At 44.4% G+C, this 18,423-nt stretch overlaps 1 long non-coding RNA gene across 5 annotated transcripts in view; it reads right to left on the reverse strand.

Annotated features, from left to right (window-relative positions):
• The window catches only part of LOC149123127 (uncharacterized), a 189,872-nt gene that overhangs the window by 10,674 nt on the left and 160,775 nt on the right, over positions 1–18,423 (reverse strand). The window lies entirely within an intron of this gene.

Consider the following 18,423-nt stretch of genomic DNA (forward strand, 5'->3'; position numbering starts at 1 on the left):
CATCCTTTTAGCCCTGCTGACATCAGGATAAAATGCCTCACCTAGCAGAGATTGGGCCTGCCCTAATGCCAAGATTTTGAAAGTATGAAAAAACATATGGTGAACACTCTCTTTGCTACTCCTGCCTCCCAGTTATCCTCTCTGCAGCAACTGACCAATTTCTTGGGCTATTTTATTCCTTAGGCATTGAATGTCACCAGTTTCTTTAGAGCTGATTTATGCATATATATGTAAATGAAGATATTACTTCCCTATTCTTTTGTCTATTTAATTTGAAAGGCAAAATGGCAGAGAGAGAGGCAGGAGAGAGAGAATCTCCCATCCACTTGTTAATTCCCCAAAATGCCTGAGTTGGGCCAGGTTAAAGCCAGGGGCTAGGGATCCAACTACTTTAGTCATCATTGCCACCTCCTATAGTGCACATTAGCAAGAAGCTGGATTCAGGAGCCAGAGCTGGGACATGAACCCACATCCTCTGATATGGTTTGTGGGCATCCAAAGTGGTGTTTTACCCACTATGCCCAGTCCTCTACCCTTTTAAAGGTAAGTGGTGGTATACTATACACTCATCTCGCATTTAGTGATATATCTTAGAGATTGTCCTATGTCAATGGAGGACCTTTCTCAACCTTCTCATGATGTCATTGTGTGCATTTCAGTGTAATGTATTCAGCCAGTTCCTTATTGATGGATATCAATTACAATGTTATCAATATATTATTTGTAAAGATTTATTTATTTATTGAAAGCCATGTTAAAGAGAGAGAGGGAGAAAGGAAGAGAGAGAGACAGGTCTTCAATTCTCTGGTTCACTTCCCAGATGGCTTCAACAGCCTGGGCTGGGCCAGAAAAGAGCCAGGGGCTTCTTTTGGGTCTCCCACATGGGTGGCAGGGGCCTAAATACTTTGGGGGCATCTTCTACTGTTTTTTTCCAGGCCATTAGCAGAGTGCTAGATGGGAAGTGGAACAGCCGGGACACGAACCAGCACCCATATGGGATGACTGCATCACAGGATGCAGCTCTACCTGCTACGCCACAGTGCCGGTCCCCATACATCATGTCTTACGAATGCCAATTTATGTATAGAATAAGTTCTGGGAACTGAAGTTCCAGTTGTGGGCTGCAGAGTATGCAGGCCAGTTGTTAATATCTCATCATAGAACTATTTAACACACAAGCGTGCACAAAGAAGTGCAGTGACTCACTCAAGAAAACTCACCAAACTTTGTTAAGTTTGTGTCTTTGTTAATCTCCACACTGCACATCTATTGTAAGATTTCCCTTCACTGATAATAGGGGTTGGCATTGTGGCATCATGGGTAATGCGGCCACTTGCAACATGGGCATCCCACAGGGGCACATGTTCAAGTCTCAGCTGCTCCACTTTTGATTCAGCTCGCCGCTAACAGTCTGGGAAAGCAGTGGAAGATGGCCCAAGTGTTTGTGCCCCCACCACCCATGTGGAACACTGGGATGAAGCTACTGGCTCCTGGCTTTGGCCTGGCCCAGCGCTGGCCCTTGTGGCCATTTGGGGAGAGAACCAGCAGATGGAAGATTCTCTCTGACTTTCAAAATAAATAGATAAATAAATCTTTTTGAAACTTATTATTGAAAAATAATAAGTGATAACTGAGTATTTAATATGTGCTATGTCTTATAAATGATTTAGAGACTACAAAGGTGTAAAGACATGGGCACTCTCCTGGGGAATTAACCATTGAATAGTTTCAGTAAAATATTTGAAGGGAGGAAGTTGATGAAGCCAGTGAGTATATATATTTATACATAAATACCCACATACATTCATAGTATATATTTATAACTCTACCTATCATCTAACTAAAGTAAATACAAATAATGGATTTAAATATTTAAATAAATATTTTAAGAAAAGAAATTGAGCTGATTATTTGTTTAATGGAAGACTATTCACTGGAGCTGACACTGTGGTGCAGTGGGTTAAGTCACCGCTTGGGACAGCTGGATCTCGTATTGGAGCTCCAGTTTGAGTTCCTGCTCCTCCTCTTTCTGCTAATGTGCCTGGGAAGGAAGCAGATGCTGGCCCCAGGGCTTGGATTCATGACCCTCATGTCAGAGAACTGGATGGAGTTTCTGGCTCCTGGTTTTGGCCTGGCTCACCCTTGGCTGTTTGCTGGCATTTGGAGAGTGAACCAGCAGATGGAAGAACTTTTTTCTCTGTTTCTTCCTCTATCTCTGTCATTGTGCTTTCAAATAAAAATGAATCTTTTTCTAAAAAACCAATATTCATTATATTTATACAATGCTATTGCAATAGTAAGCATTGAGAAGAAAATATACATTATCCCTAATTCTACTATCCAGAATACCCACTGATAACTTTGGGGTTCAGGTGCTTTCACAGTCTTATTTACAAATCAGGTCTTATTTTATATACTGTTTTAAACCTGCTAATTTTTCTCTGAATAATATTCTAACCATCTTCCCACATCATGAAGTATTCTTCCTAGTTCTGGAGTTTTCCACTGGACCAAGCAAACCATACTTTAAATCTCTTATCATCAGATACGGTGATTCGCATGCCCTTACTTCCCCTTTAACTATGGTCAGTAATGCCGTGATGGACATTTCCAGACTGACGACTTCTTTTTCTTCTTGGTTGTCCATCATTCAGCAGCCCCCTCCTTCTCTCCTAGCGTCAGGATCTCCCTTTCAGGAGAATTCAACGTGGTGGTCAGTCTTGGCAGAGGATAATTCCCTGTGCCCTTGGATCCCAGCTTTTCTGGCCATCTCTGTGATATTAAACAAAGCCTAAGGAACCCTGGTTTGTCCCCAGCTCACTCCCTGGTCGAGCCATGGAAGACTCAACCAATCAGACTTATTCCCAGCCCTTTGGGTGCTGGGGGTCAGGGTACGTATTAGACTAGTGGTGGTCCAGGGCCACTCTGCTCCTGGGGGTAGTCTCAGCAAGTCCAGTCCACTTGGGTTCTTTCTGTTCTGGTTCTCAAGCATGAGTCTCCAGTCTCCTACCAACATGTTCAGTGATCCTGCCAACATATTTTTTCTTGAGAGAGCTAGTATTGGTTTTACTGGTTAAAAGATGGATGTAAAAGATGTGTGATTACCTCCACAGGTAAAGAATTCACCTCTTGGGGCTGGTGTTGTGGCATAATGGGTAAAGCTGTAGCCTGCAGTGCCGGCATCCCATTTGGGCACCGCTTCAAGACCCGGCTGCTCCTCTCCTGATCCAGCTGTCTGCTCTGGCCTGGGAAAGCAGAAGATGGCCCAAATCCTGGGGCCCCTGCACCCATGTGAGAAACCCGGAGGAAGCTCCTGGCTCCTGATTTCGGATTGGTGCAGCTCCAGCTGTTGCGGCCATTTGGGGAGTGAACCATCGGATGGAAGACCTCTCTCTCTTTCTGCCTCTCCTCTCTGTGTAACTCTGATTTTCAAATAAATAAGTAAATCTTTTTTTAAAAAAAGTTTACATCAGAGTCCTGGAGGTGATCCTATTTATAAAAATTCATCTTGGAATCCGTCAGCTAATAAAAGCTGCTCCCTGCCTCCCTCCCTCTTCTGGGTAGCAGCAGCAGTATAGACATGATAACAAAGGTGACAGTCACACGAGGTCTTCACTTAAAACAACTTGACTCATTTCTTCCCTAAGCTTCTACTGCAGACTAAACATGGGGAAATATAATCGCTCCTACGAGTGCTTGGCTCTCAGTGTCCTGTTTCTGTTGGACAATAGATTATCCCGACACAATCTAGGATCTCAAAGTCAGTGGTCTGTGGGCCGGACTTATTTGCCGATGGGCAAATAGTAAGGAGAGGATCTATCGGGAAGTGTCTCTGCTAGGGAGCCCACCCCAGAGAAGCAGGCTGCCCGGTGGAGAGAAGGGGCTCCTGCTGTCATCCCCTCATGTCCGCTCCAAGGCTGTACGGTGGGCAGGGGCATGAAGCATTCTTCCAGGCAGGAGGGTGAATCTCAGCAGAGGGAGCCCACGCCTGAGTGTGCACATTCTGGACACGACAACGTTCTCCTGTCTCTTCTTATTCTTGCTGTGATTTCCAGTCTGACGCTTACATTGTGTGTGTGTGTGTGTGTGTGTGTGTGAGGGCACTGATGGAGTCCTGAGGGAACATGGCTCTAAAGGACAGAGGTGGGCTTCCCCGGGAAGGGGAAAGTCAACCAAATCCAGAGCCTGCACCACCCGACCAAAGGAGCAACCAGGAGCCAGTGAGGGCCTGGAAATGTGGTGTGACAGGGCCGAAAATGTTCAGTTCTAATCTGAAAGGCCTGGCAAGACCCAGACGTTGCTGGAAACCACTCAAAGACTTGTTCTCTGGATCGCACACTTTCTTCCCTCTGCCACAATGCCCCTCCCCACTCAACCGGCCACACTAACTCCCACTCATTGTCCTCAAAACCCTTGCAGCCACTTCTTCTTGGAAACTTCCCTATCCTGCCCTACTGTTTCTCCTTTTCTGGGCAGAGGTGGATTCAGTTCTGCTAACCTCCAAACACTCTGTACCGGCTCTGTGTCGGCCTGCTGTTCAAATTCATTCATTCACTTCCTCATTCAGCCATTCAGCCACTCTCTTCTATTACTCTTGAGTGAAGAGGCTCCGGTATAAAATAAATGTTTGCTGAGTGAATGAAATGTAATAATATTGGGGCCAGCACCGTGGCTCACTTGGTTAATCCTCTGCCTGTGGTGCTGGCATCCCATATGGGCGCTGGTTCTAGTCCTGGTTGCTCCTCTTCCAGTCTAGCTCTCTGCTGCGGCCCGGGAGTGCAGTAGAGGATGGCCCAAGTACTTGGGTCCCTGCACCTGCATGGGAGACCAGGAAGAAGCACTTGGCTCCTGGCCTCGGATCGGCACAGTGCCAGCCGTAGCGGCCATTTGAGGGGTGAACCAACGGAAGGAAGACCTTTCTTTCTGTCTCTTGCTCACTCGCTATCTATATCTCTACCTGTCAAATAAAAAAATAATATTAAGTAGTTTAATAGAATAGTTTAATAGAATAATATTAAGGAGTTAGTTTAATAGAATAGGGTACTTGATAAAACACTGTTTTAGAGGGAAAATCACAAAGTGAAAAAGAAACAGAAAGAGCTACCAGTGACATGCTGATCTTAAATGCAATGAAAATATCATCAAATAATTAAATTCAAATTATCTAGAATCATAAGGTTGTTTGACTTTGGAATTCTCAAAAGAATATCAAAGCATAGAGCAAACTGACAATTAAATTTCAGAAAATGACACTAAAACATAATTTATTTTAAAATGGAATATCAATTAAATTTTGCTTTCCATAATTGTCAAATATTAAGCAGAGAAAGTCACACTTCACTGAAATATGCAATCTGGTCAGTAAAGAAAGGAGAGGGGAAAAGCTAAAACCGTAGCACTAGTCAAGCTAAAATTTAATTTTTTTTGTGGAAAGACCAAATATAAATGTATCTTTTCTTTAAAACGAAGCACAGCAAAGAGAGGAAAATAGCAGATTCACTTGCTGGAAAAAATTTAAAAACATTCCCTATATCCCATAGGCTAGTGAATGAACTAGAATTAAATGTTATATTTTGGTATTAAGGAGCAAAACCTTAGAGAAAACATTATACTTTTTCTCAGGAGATAATCTTGTCCATTTTGCTGGTGTATTACTTTTCCACTACTACTGTGTTTTACGATTATACTTATACCACCAGCCACAGAGCTCAACCCTATCTTTACTTAACAAACGCACTCCGACGTCTAAGGGAGCCTGGGTCAGGAACTCTGTCTCTGTAGCTCACCTAGATCTTCCCTATGGCAACCGTAAGCTGACTGCCTTGCTGAACAACCATCCACATACGATTTCTCCCCATTGTTACTGTCCGCACCACATCTTCCTCTTTTCTAACTGGCCTTCCTCTTCCCGTTCCTCCGGCTTTCTGATTCAGTCTTCACTTGTGGTCCCTTCATGTCCGCTCCAGGGCCGTACGGTGGGCAGGGGCATGAAGCATTCTTCCGGGCAGGAGGGTGAATCTCAGCAGAGGGAGCCCACGCCTGAGTGTGCACATTCTGGACACGACAACGTTCTCCTGTCTCTTCTTATTCTTGCTGTGATTTCCAGTCTGACGCTTACATTGTGTGTGTGTGTGAGGGCACACACTTGGCCGTCATATACAAGAGATGGAATGCCAGTGCTGTTCAAGTAGACCACACAATGTGTTTGTCAACTATCTCCTCTCCCGCTTCAAGCATACGCGGGGCCTTAGTTTTGTGTGCTGCTGCCCCCTAGCATGGAGAATGCTGCCTGGTACACAGGCAGTGCTCACTACCAAATGGATGCCTTGACGCAGCAGGGCTGCTCCCTTTCCCTCACTGACATCTCCCTTGCTCTTCAAGGCATGGCCAGACTTTCCTTAGCCATTGCACTGAGCGTCTTATACATATCCCAGCACTCACCCAACAGTGTTTTGTGTTAGATTATTTCTACCTGTAACCTCAGGTTATAACGAAGTCAAGTGTAGACTGTGTTCTGCCCACCTGTGTTTCTCTGACACTGTTTACAGCTGTGTGTAAAGAAGCGATCACTCAGCATCAGGCTGGTAAGTGGGACCAACTTCTTCAGCGGTGACTAGGGTCATCCTAAGTGGTCAGTCCCAGTGAGCTGATTTAAAATGGGGTGATCATCTAAACGGAATGTGATGTGTGGAGTAGCAGCAGCCACCCTGCTACAGTGAGGGGATAAACTTGAGGATGACAGAAAACCCTCTGAAGACTGATGACTGAGAAAGATGGGCCAAGTGCTAAGGCCTCTGCCACCTACACGGGAGACTCAGATAAAGCTCCTGGCTCCTGGCTTCAGCCCAGCTCCAGCCATTTGTGGCCATCTGGGGGAATGAACCAGTGGATGGATGATCTCCCCTCCCTCCCCTCCCTCCCTCCCTCCCTCTCTCTCTCTCTCTCTCTCTCTAACTCTGCTGTTCAAATAAAGAAATAAATACATCTTTTCTAAAAATTCATCACTGAACATTAAGAAAGAAAGAGCCTAGGGGGCCAGTGCTGTGGTGCAGCAGGTTAACACCCTGGCCTGAAGCATCAGCATCCCATATGGGCACTGGTTCGAGACCTGGCTGCTCCACTTCTGATCCAGCTCTCTGCTGTGGCCTGGGAAAGCAGAAGATGGCCCAAGTCCTTGGGCCCCTGTGCCTGCATGGGAGACCTGGAAGAAGCTCCTGGCTCCTGGCTCTTGGCTCCTGGCTTCGGATTGGTGCAGCTCTGGCTGTTGTGGCCAAATGGGGAGTGAACCATCAGATGGCTCTGTTTCTTTCTCTGCCTCTCCTCTTTCTCTGTGTAACTCTTTCAAATAAATAAATAAATATTTTTGACAGGCAGAGTTAGACAGTGAGAGAGAGACAGAGAGGTCTTCCGTCCGTTGGTTCACCCTCCAAATGGCTGCTATGGTCAGCGCGCTGCACCGATCCAAAGCCAGGAGCCAGGTGCTTCCTCCTGGTCACCCATGCGGGTGCAGGGCCCAAGCACTTGGGCCATCCTCCACTGCCTTCCCGGGCCAAGCAGAGAGCTGGACTGGAAGAGGAGCAACTGGGACAGGACTGGCGCCCCAACCGGGACTAGAATCTGGGTGCCAGTGCCGCAGGCAGAGGATTAGCCTAGTGAGCCATGGCGCCAGCCAATAAATTAATCTTTAAAAAAAAAAGAAAGAGCGAGCCTAGATCATGGATGCCACTGTTGAGCCACTGAATTCACTTTCCCCTCAGCCTCCCTGTGGTCATTCCCTTACAGTTTGTTTCCGTGTGACAGTACACAGTCATTTGTTTTAAGTCACTCTCACTTAGCTTTTCTATATTTGCAGCTAAAATAAGCCTCAAATTACACGTAATATTTAAACTGTCTCAATTTGTTATGGTGCCTGGTTACTGTAAGACTAATTTTGTTCACCTGGCATCTTTCTCTGATGGAGACGTTGGCTTGAGGAGCCATCACAGTACAGGGGAGGGATCCCTGAGATGCGAGTCTTGGTATAACTTCATTTTCCCAAGCCCAGTCTAGCTGGTTCTATATTGCACACACAATGCTGTTGGTTCTGCCCTACAGATGTGGCCAGTAGGGTGAAGTATGCTGTGGGGTCCTCTCAGAAAGGGATGTGTAAACGGATTAACTACCGTGTACACGGAACGCTAGCTCTGGCTCAGTTTTGCACTTCAAACTTCTTTTTTTTAAAAAAACTTTTATTTATTTACTTTCACTTTATTGGCAGAAAGACAAAGAGAGAGACAAAGACAGGCAGAGAGATATCTTTCATTGGCTGGTTCAGTCTCCAAACACCTGCAATGATCAAGGGTGGGCTAGGCAGAAGCCAGGAGCCTAAAATTCCATCCAGGTCTCCAGCATGAACAGCAGGGAACCAACCACTTGAGCAATCACCTGTTGCCTCCCCGGGTGCGCATTAGGAGGAAGCTGTATTAGAAGCAGAGTAGCCTGGACTCAGACCAGGTATTGGATGCAAGCTTCCAAGAAGTGATTTCAACACTGTGCCAAACACCCACTCCTCCAGTTAAAAAACTTCTGACCCCATGATGTAACATTACTGAATCATGTAATTTAAAAATGCCCACCAAAATACAATGACAGGGTTAAACAGTATGCTGGTCACTCAACATGATGGGATTTCCTATTTCAGTTCATTAGAGGTGAGTGAATACCTCCAGGCTTGAATAGATCACAGAGGTCCACTATTTCACTTTTCAGCTAAACTGACCTAACACATGCTTTTTAAAATTTACATGTGCAAAAAGCTGAGCTTACCATATATTTTTTCTTTTTTAAAAATATTCATTTTATTTATTTGAAAGGCAGAATTACAGAGAGAGAAGGAGAGATCATACAGAGATCTTCCATTTGCTGGTTCAGTCCTCAAATGGCTTCAACAGCTGGGGCTGGGCGAGCCAAAAGCCAGGAACTTTTACTGGGTCTCCTATGTGGATGCAGGGGCCCAAGGACTTGGGCTATCTTCCACTGTTTTCCCAGGTGCATTTTCCAGGAGTTGGATTCGAAGTGGAACAGCTGAGACTTGAACCAGTGCCCATTTGGGATGTTGGTGTTATTAGGTGGTGGCTTAACGCATTATGCCACAACATCAGCCTCCTACCATATATTTCTATTGCTGTGACCTATACCTTAGGAACACACTGACCATAATTGCCAATCTATTGTTGGAATCTGATGAAGAATCTCAATTTTAATTACAATTTACTAAAAAAGTTTTTTTTTCTGAAGTCATCATTATGAGAGCACAGGCCAGTTCATAAAGTCTTTGTCTTTGTAGGCAACAGGAATGTTGAACAGGGTCCAACACGGTTAAGCCTCCACCTGCAATACTGGTATCCCATATGGGTGCTGGTTGCTCCACTTCCGATCAAGCTCCCTACTAATGTATCTGGGAAAACAGTAGAGGATGGCCCAAATACTTGGGCCCCTGTCACCCTTGTGGAAGATCCGGAAGGTGTTCCAGGCTCTTGGCTTCAGCCTGAGCCTGGTCCATTCCCAGCTGTTGCATCATTTGAAGAGTGAACAATGGATCAAAGATCTGTTTCTCGGTCTCTCTCTGTCTCTGTCATTCTACCTTTCAAATAAATAAAGTAAGTCTTAAAAAAATTGAACATGATTCATATTAATATAATTTAACAAGAGTCTCAAACTTTTAGTAAGAGTCTCCTATACAATAGATCTTGTGTACTAATTACTAATTATTTCAGCCTTATTAGTATTTCTAATTATTCTTTAAAAAGAAGTTTGTAGCATGTTCCTCAAGGAATTTGCAGTAAAGAGATGCTGAACCCATAATAGCAACAGGTAATTATTTTAGCATTTCCATATGCAGTTAAGTAGTAATTAGAAGAGCTAATCTATTTTCAAGTTTTAGTGCAGAATTAGAAAGGAAGTGACTAAATATAGTGAATTCTTTTCATGATCAGTGAGCAACAGGTAATATGATACATAAGAAAGGTAAGTAGCATTTCTCAAATATGACCATTCTCCACAATTAAGAAATAGAAGACAATGTTAACAGTGCTAGGAAGTGTATTATATATTGTAGAGATCAATTAAGTTACAGATGAAATGATTATATTACATATATATAAAATATATATTTTATAATATAATCTTACCATTTTAAGACTGGAAATTACTTAAATGCATGAATGTATGTTAAAAAATAGAAATATATCACTATGTTCGTAAATCTGTATATATAAATACATAAAACTTGCATAAATTAAATTTAAAACACAAAAACAAAAAATAGTTTTTTGCATTACAAAAATAACATGCATCAATTTTTAATAATCAGAAAACAGAGATAAGTAAAAATATAGACAAAACCAGAAATATAGATGAACATAGTCTCAGTTTCTCGGCGATAACCCTATATTGCTGTAAAAGTCTGCACATCATGTGCATCATGGCTTACAACTTCTACATAATGGGATTATAGTTTAGATTTTGATTTATTTCCTGATTATTATTTTGAAATAATTTCAAATTTAAAGAAATTTGGAAAGACAGTAAAAGATAAAATGTCTGTAAGCCATCCACAGAGCCCTCCACATTGCTGAATCTGCCTCTGTAGCCGCTCTCTGAATCCTTGCTAGGTCATCTTTATCCTGATTTAAAGAAAAAATAATCTTAACAACATATTGCTGTCTTTCCAAGTCACTAAATAATTCTCAACTATGCCATTTCTTAGAAATAAAAAGATTATTTACTTGAAAGGCAGAGTGACAGAGGGAGGGAGAGAAAGGGAGAGGTCTCCCATCTGCTGGTTCATTCACCAAGCCTGTAAAGATGGGGGCTGGGCCAGGCCCTAGTAGAAGTTCAGAACTTCATCCAGGACTCCCACAGAGCTGGCAAGAGGACTTGGGCCATCTTCTACTGCCTTCCCAGGAGCATCAGCAGGGAGCTAGATTGGAAGTGGAGCAGCCAGGACTCCAATAAGGGATACCAGCATTGCAAGCTGCAGCCTAACCTGCTGTCCCACAGTGATTACTCCTAAAAGGCCTTTTAGAAGGCTGAATCATTTCATTCTTCCACTGAATGTCTTCATGGACATTAGGATGCTTCCAAATAATGAACATTCTTTTATCTGAATCTTTATACCATCATTACTTACTACTCCGGAGAATGAAATTACTAGGTGAAAGGCACTCACTTATTTTAATGCTTTCAATTCAGAGCACCACATTCTAAAATCAAGTAAAACTATATGCATTTGGATTCTATTTGTATGGAATTTGCAATCACTCCTTCAAGGCCTGGACTAAAACTGAATTTGGTGCTAGCTGAAAAATGGTGGAGTGGGCATTTTGGTGCAGGCCTAACCTGCTGCATAGAATATAGCACCAGTTGTAATTCTGGCTCTCCCGCTTCTGGCTATTGCATCCTCAGAGGCCACAGATGGCTCACATGCTTCGGTTCTTGCCTCCTACATGGGAGATCTGAATGGAATTCTGGGTCCCTGGCCTAGGCCTAGCCCAGCCCTAGCTACTGCTGTCATCTGAGGAATGAACCAGCAGATGGGAGATGTCTTTTTTCTCTCTTGTTCAGTCTGTCTGCCTCTCTCTCTCTCTCTCTCTCTGTCCCTCTACTCTTCAAATAGATAAATACAAATACATATTTAAAAGCTAAAAAAGTGGCAGGTACATCGTAAAGGGGAAAACAAATGCCCAGAGAGCCAGCAGCTTCCGAACACTTCCCAAGCCCTTTCGTCTCTCCTGTAGCCAGTGTGTGAGCATCAGGCTCATTCCAAATGGCCTGCTAAAAGCTACAGGTGACATACATTGGAATTGAATGCCAATTTCCTCCTCAAGGAGTAGCTAGGAAATCATTAGATCAATGAATCACAAATCCTTAATTTATTAATCAAGGTAGGCTCTCTATCTCCTTTGTTCAGGATTACTGTTTTAGGAAAAACTTAGAGAGTGTGTGAAAACATCTATAGTGGAGACTTTTCACCAGAATAGCTTCTCTCTTTTGTCCCACAGTACAGTTTTCTTCCTAGAACATGGTATAGCACACATTTATTAATAAAAGTATTTGTGCTGATACAGTAATAGCGAATCAAGATTTTAAGAACGGAGTTTCCAAACTCTAGGGCAGTTTAGTTCCTTTTATTTTTCAAATGGGAACATGGGCTCAGTACATATATGCATACTTTGGCCTAGATAAAGAAATTGGCCTACTTAAGATACAGCAAGCCTGCAAGTGCACACAGCAGCCTACTTTCGGCTTCTGTGTGGAAGGAAAGTGTTGAATGACGCAGTCGCTGGGTTTGGGGGGCTGGCAACCTCCAAGCCAGGCTACAAACATGCAAAGATACATGATTACAGCTCGGTCTTCCAACAAGCAGATAACAAGGTGAACAAGTTCCTTAAACCAAGGTTTACTCTCCCTACATGTAGACAATGAGATTTTAGTTATTCTTCCATCCTAAAGCAAGCTCTAAGTCACAACACCTTAGGAACGAGTTTCTCACTCTCCAGTCTGCTACATACAGAACAGGGAGATGAAGCAAGTCCTTGGTGCTATAGCAGCTCTTAAAATGGCTGAAGTCTGGGAGCGGTGCTGTGGCGTAGTGGGTAAAACCGCTGCCTGCAGTGCCAGCATCCCTTATGGGCTCTGGTTCAAGTTCCGGCTGCTCCAGTTCCAAACCAGCTCTCTGCTGTGCCCTGGGAAAGCAGTAGAAGATGTTCCAAGTCCTTGGACCCCTGCACCTGTGTGGGAAAACTAGAAGAAACTCTTGGCTCCTGGCTTCAGCCTGGCTCAGCTCTGGCTGTTGCCGTCATTTGGGGAGTGAACCAGCAGATGGAAGACTTCTCTCTGCCTCTGCCTCTCTGTAACTCTTTCAAATAAAATAAATAAACCTTTAAAAATAAATAAATAAAATGGCTGAAGTCACTGGCAAAGGGGCTGGTTGCTTCCCTTCTCTCTGCTGTGAGATACATGCAAGGTCATCTTGGGTTAACATTCTTCTGAGACTACTTCTCCTTATTCCCTTGAAAACTTTATATTTTTTAAAGACTCTATTATTTATTTATTTGAGAGGTAGTTACACACACACACACACACACACAAAATCTTCCATCTGCTGCTTCACTCCCAGAACAGCTGTAACAGCTGGAGCTGGGGCAGGCTGAAGCCAGGAGCCAGAAGCTTCTTCTGGGTCTCCCACGTGGGTGCAGGATCCCAAGGACTTGGGCCATCTTCCACTGCTTTCCCAGGCCACAGCAGAGAGCTGCATCAGAAGTGGAGCAGCGGGGACATGAACTGGCACCCATATGGGATGCCAGCACTGCAGACAGCAGCTTCACCTGCTATGCCACAGCACCAGCCCCTGTGCCTTAACTCTATGCCTGGTTCCTACGTCACCCTGAAAGCAGCAGGGTAGCACTGTCACATGCCCTTTTCCCTGGAGAGCTCTGTCATCAAAACTCCGTCTTGAAAGTTCAATCGTCCTAACTCTCTAACAATAGTGTCCCTTTGCTCACAGGGACCTGGTGCCATGGTGGGGGCAGGGGGTAGAAATAGGAGCGGATATCTACTTTCATACAGCCCGCACAAGACATTAGAAGAGAAAAAATGTCCCATCACTGTCAATGGAATGAATATTCTATCAAAACGGCTCTCCCGTTCTCCGGGATGGAGATTAACTTTACCTGCTGAACGTGGTGAAATTTATTTCGGTGGCCTCCGGCCGCCATCGATCAGGATCCGGCCCCTATCTATATAAAACAATAAGCACGATCTTAAGGCACTCTTAGGGGCTGTCTCAGAGATGTATATTTGCTGACATACAACCTGACTGAAGCCAAACACCATTACCCCTGTGACTGATTGGAGGGCGCCCGTAACTGAACAGTTTTATTTCCTCCCAGCAGCTGAGCTCCGCGGCCGCGCGGGCAGAGCTGACATGGCATTTCAAGTCCTGTTACCAGCTCAATGGTTCTCGGGTGAAAAAAAAAAGCACCTCTTCATTTAGCCTCTCCATCTTGATCACTGCTGATGGGTCATCAATAATTTCAGCTTGGGCGAGCAGTTGGCTGAAGGTTAAATAAATTCTGCCGGCTGTTTGCGTGACCGTACCCGAACCGGAGGATTCCAGCGGGAAGGGGTTCTCTCGCGAGTGAGCTCCCTGGATGCTTCTGGAGTCAGAAGTGCCGAACCTCAGCTGTGGAGGCCCCCCGTGCACTGGGCACGGCCATGGAGCCAGCGGCACCGCGAGAACCTTGATGTTCAGCAAAACCCAGCTTTTCTGCATCTCAGATTCTTTTTTTCCAGAGAAGTTCAGAACTCGAAGAAGCCACAGGATTCGCTATTGGCAGGAAAAATGCACAGCCCTCTAAGGTGTTACTTTGGATATTGGTATTTGCTTTCTAAAAACCAGCAACATGATATTTTCCGGAATTTCACAAATAACAGGGTAGGAAGGTCCACTGGGAACCATAACCACACGGAATAAGGTTTTCAGTTGCTAAATAGTAAATCTGTAAGTCTGATTCACAATCCAGAAACGCTTCTTTGTTTAAATTATAATCCACTTTTTGGTCTTTCCTTTCACATTGTGAAATAACACACATTAATTGTGGAATATGGACAAGGTACAGGTACAGTTTGGTAAGATGAAAATAAAATTTCTTGTGAGAGCAATTTACCAAGTTTTTCTTTCTTTTTTTTTTTTTTTTAAAGATTCATTCATTTATTTTGAAAGTCAGAGTTGGAGAGAGAGAGAGGGAGGGAGGGCGGGAGGGAGGGAGGGAGGGAGGGAGATTTTACCCCTGGGTTCACTCCCCAAATGGCTGCAACAGCTGGGGCTGGACCAGGCTGAAGCCAGGAGCCAGGAGCTTCTTCCAGGTCTCCCATGTGGGTGCAGCAGCCCAAGTACATGAACCATTTTCTGCTGCTTCTCCCAGGCCATTAGCAGGAAGCTGGATCAGAAGTGAGGCAGCCAGGACACGAAGCGGTGCCCATATGGAATGTTGGTGTCACAGGCGGTGGCTTCAGCGGCTCTGCCACAGCGCCAGCCCCAGGTCGCAGAGGCTGCAGCTGCTTTACAGACACAGTGCCATGGTTTGAAGGAGTCCCTCCCACCCGCTCCTACAACCCGCTTGCTGGAAACTTAATCTGCCGTGCAGTCCTGGTGGGAGGTGGGGTCTTGGGAGGTGTGTCTGTCATGAGGACTCCATCTCCTGGATGAATTAATGCTGCTATAAAAAGGACTTGATGGTGGAGCTGCCCTTGGTGCCCTTCTGCCTTCTGCCATGTGAGGACAGGGTTCTTTCTCGGTGGAGCTACGGCACCCATGGCATGAGAGTGGGCTCAGCAGACCTTTCTGTTCCTTGTAAATTATCCAGTCTCAGGTACTCTACTATAACGGCACAAAATGGACTAAGACCCAAGTCAAAAGCAAAGAAACACAATCAAACATAGTCACTGAATACTATAATTAAGCATATATTTTCAGTTTTTGGAAATTATTTAAACTGGTTATTCAGTGGGAGTTGATCCTATCAGAACCTGACAACTGGTCACCCATGAAATCCCTAATTTCTGAGTTTTTTCCCATGATGCCTCATTTCTTGATCTGTAATCTAATCTGAGTCTGACAATAAAAATACCTGCAATCGTCTAGGTCATAACTAATTGGCTTTAGACAAGCTCATGCAGATTTGCAGAGTTTCTGAAGTCATGATTCTTTCAGTGCTGCTTTAGAAATAATAAAAGTGGAGGCTGGCGCTGTGGCATAGCAGATAAAGCCACTGCCTGCAGTGCCAGCATCCCATATTGGCGCCGGTTTGAGTTCTGGCTGCTCTGCTTCCGATCCAGCTCTCTGCTATGGCCTGGGAAAGCAGAAGATGGCCCAAGTCCTTGGGCCCCTGCACCCACGTAGGAGACCTGGAAGAAGCTCCTGGCTCCTGGCTTTGGATGGGCTCAGCTTTGGCCCTTTTGGCCACTTGGGGAGTGAACCAGTGGATGGAAGACCTCTCTCTCTGTCTCATAAATAAATATATCTTTAAAAAGAAGATATATTTATTTTATTATTTATTTTTATTAAGAATATATATTTATTTATTTTAAAGTCAGAGTTACACAGAGAGAGAAGGAGAGGTTTTACCCACTATGCCACAGTGCCGGCCCCAGTCAATATATCTTTTTTAAAAAAGTTGATGTTCAGGGGCTGGTGCTGTGGCATAGTGGGTGGAGCCTCTGCCTGTGGTGCCGGCATCTTGTGTGGGTGCTGCTTCGAGTCCTGCTGCTTCACTTTCCATACAGCTCTCTGCTGTGGTCTGGGAAGGCAGTGGAAGATGGCTTGAATTCTTGGGCCTTTGCACCCATGTGGGAGACCTCCTGGCTCCTGGCGTTGGATCGGTGCAGCTCTAGACATTGCAGCCTTCTGGGGAGTGAACCAGCGGATGGAAGACCTTTCTATTTTTTTCTCTCTCTCTGCCTCTGCCTCTCTGTGGATCTGCCTTTTGAATAAATGGATAGATCTTTTAAAAAGAAAACTTTATGTTCAGTCACTCATCATTGAGCATTTAAATGATGTAATTGGATACAAACACATTCAAGTTATTTTGATTTGTTTTGCAAAAACCATCTAAAAATATGAGGCTACTTCAAAACAGTTTGAAAAATGGAATTAAAAGCTTATTTTCATGTAAAAAATGAAACCCACGCCTAGACTTTTTTTTTCTTGAGAGAAAGAGTTGCATACAGAGAGAGGCAGAGATACATAGAGAGATCTTCCATCCACTGGGTCACTCCCCAAATGGCCACAACAGTCAGAGCTGAGCCGACCTGAAGCCAGGAGACAGGAGCTTCTTCCTGGTCTCCCGCTGGGTGCAGGGGCCCAAACACGTGGGCCATCTTCCATTGCTTTCCCAGGCCGTAGCAGAGAGCAGGATCAGAAGTGGAGAAGCTGGGGCTAGAACCGGTGCCCATATGGGATGCCAGCACACAAGGGGTGGCGTTACCTGCTACGCCACAGCACTGGCCCCTGCCCCCAAGTCCTTTCATAATAGGCATTTCCCACAAACTTTTTGAGGACCCTTCAAAGGTACTGGTTTTAAACTGCAAAATGTATTTGCTGTCTATTCCCTAAGCTTGGGCCCTGAGGTTAATCTCTTGTGAACTGGCTTAGATTGCACTCTGAATGGATTTAGAAACGTGGGTTAGAGGACTTATCAAAGTTGTTTTAAGCTTAATAACAGAAAAGTAATAGCAAAATCTAGATGAGTGGAATCATAAGTTTCCTCAATTCTCCTAACAGTCCATTTGCATGGGCATTGTTATTGTCCCCATTTACAGAGGAGAAAACTGAGACTTCAGAAGCTTAAAGTAGTAGACATAGGGCCGGTGCCGCGGCTCACTTGGCTAATCCTCTGCCTGCGGTGCCGGTACTCTGAGTTCTAGTCCCATTTGGGGCGCCAGTTCTGTCCCGGTTGCTCCTCTTCCAGTCCAGCTCTCTGCTGTGGCCCGGGAGTGCAGTGGAGGATGGCCCAAGTGCTTGGGCCCTGCACCTGCGTGGGAGACCAGGAGGAAGCACCTGGCTCCTGGCTTTGGGTCAGCGCAGTGTGCCGGCCATAGCAGTCATTTGGGGGGTGAACCAACGGAAGGAAGACCTTTCTCTCTGTCTCTCTCTCTCACTGTCTAACTCTGCCTGTCAAAAAAAAAAAAAAAAAAAGTAGTAGAGATAGGAAAACTTAGGCTAATTACAATATGTCTTCTTTTAAGTGTTATGATACATGTTCATGTTTTATGTGAATTTGAACTACATTAACTTGAAATAACATAATACAAAATATAAATCAAATCTGTTTACACGCAAAATGTGAAGTAATGCAAATGTTCTCTGTCCCCCAGAAGTGTTAAGAATCTCGTAATTTTAAAGCCTTCAATTGTGAGTAGTATGCTGTGTTAAGCTATTGCCACATGGTGGCGCCACTTCAACTAGGAAGCAATTACCAACTACCCTTAGTTCTATGGGAAAAGTAGTCTTTAATTATGTTAGACTTTTGGAATAACCCATAAGAACAATGTTAATAGCCATGATTGACTGAGAATATCCCGGATAAGACTGGATTCACTTCAGATGAAAAATTCCAGCTCCTATCAAACTCACCCTCACTTTGAGCTGTCACATTAATTTCAAAGTTCTTCTCACCTTTGAAAAAGGCCGTGACTTTGGGAAGAACAGGGTAGGAACTGCGATAATTCATCAGTAACTCGTGCTTTTTGCTTCTTCCACCACATCTCACTAAAACCTTTGCCTATGAGTACGCAGAATAAAAAAACAAAAACAAAAACAAAAAAGGTGTATCTGGCGCCCCCTTTTGGGGGATAATGGGAACGATTTCAAGGGGGCAGGAG

The sequence above is a fragment of the Oryctolagus cuniculus genome, chromosome 12 (genome assembly GCF_051225735.1).
Source record: "Oryctolagus cuniculus isolate XC-2025 breed Fujian yellow rabbit chromosome 12, ASM5122573v1, whole genome shotgun sequence".
NCBI classification, from domain to species: Eukaryota; Metazoa; Chordata; class Mammalia; order Lagomorpha; family Leporidae; genus Oryctolagus; species Oryctolagus cuniculus.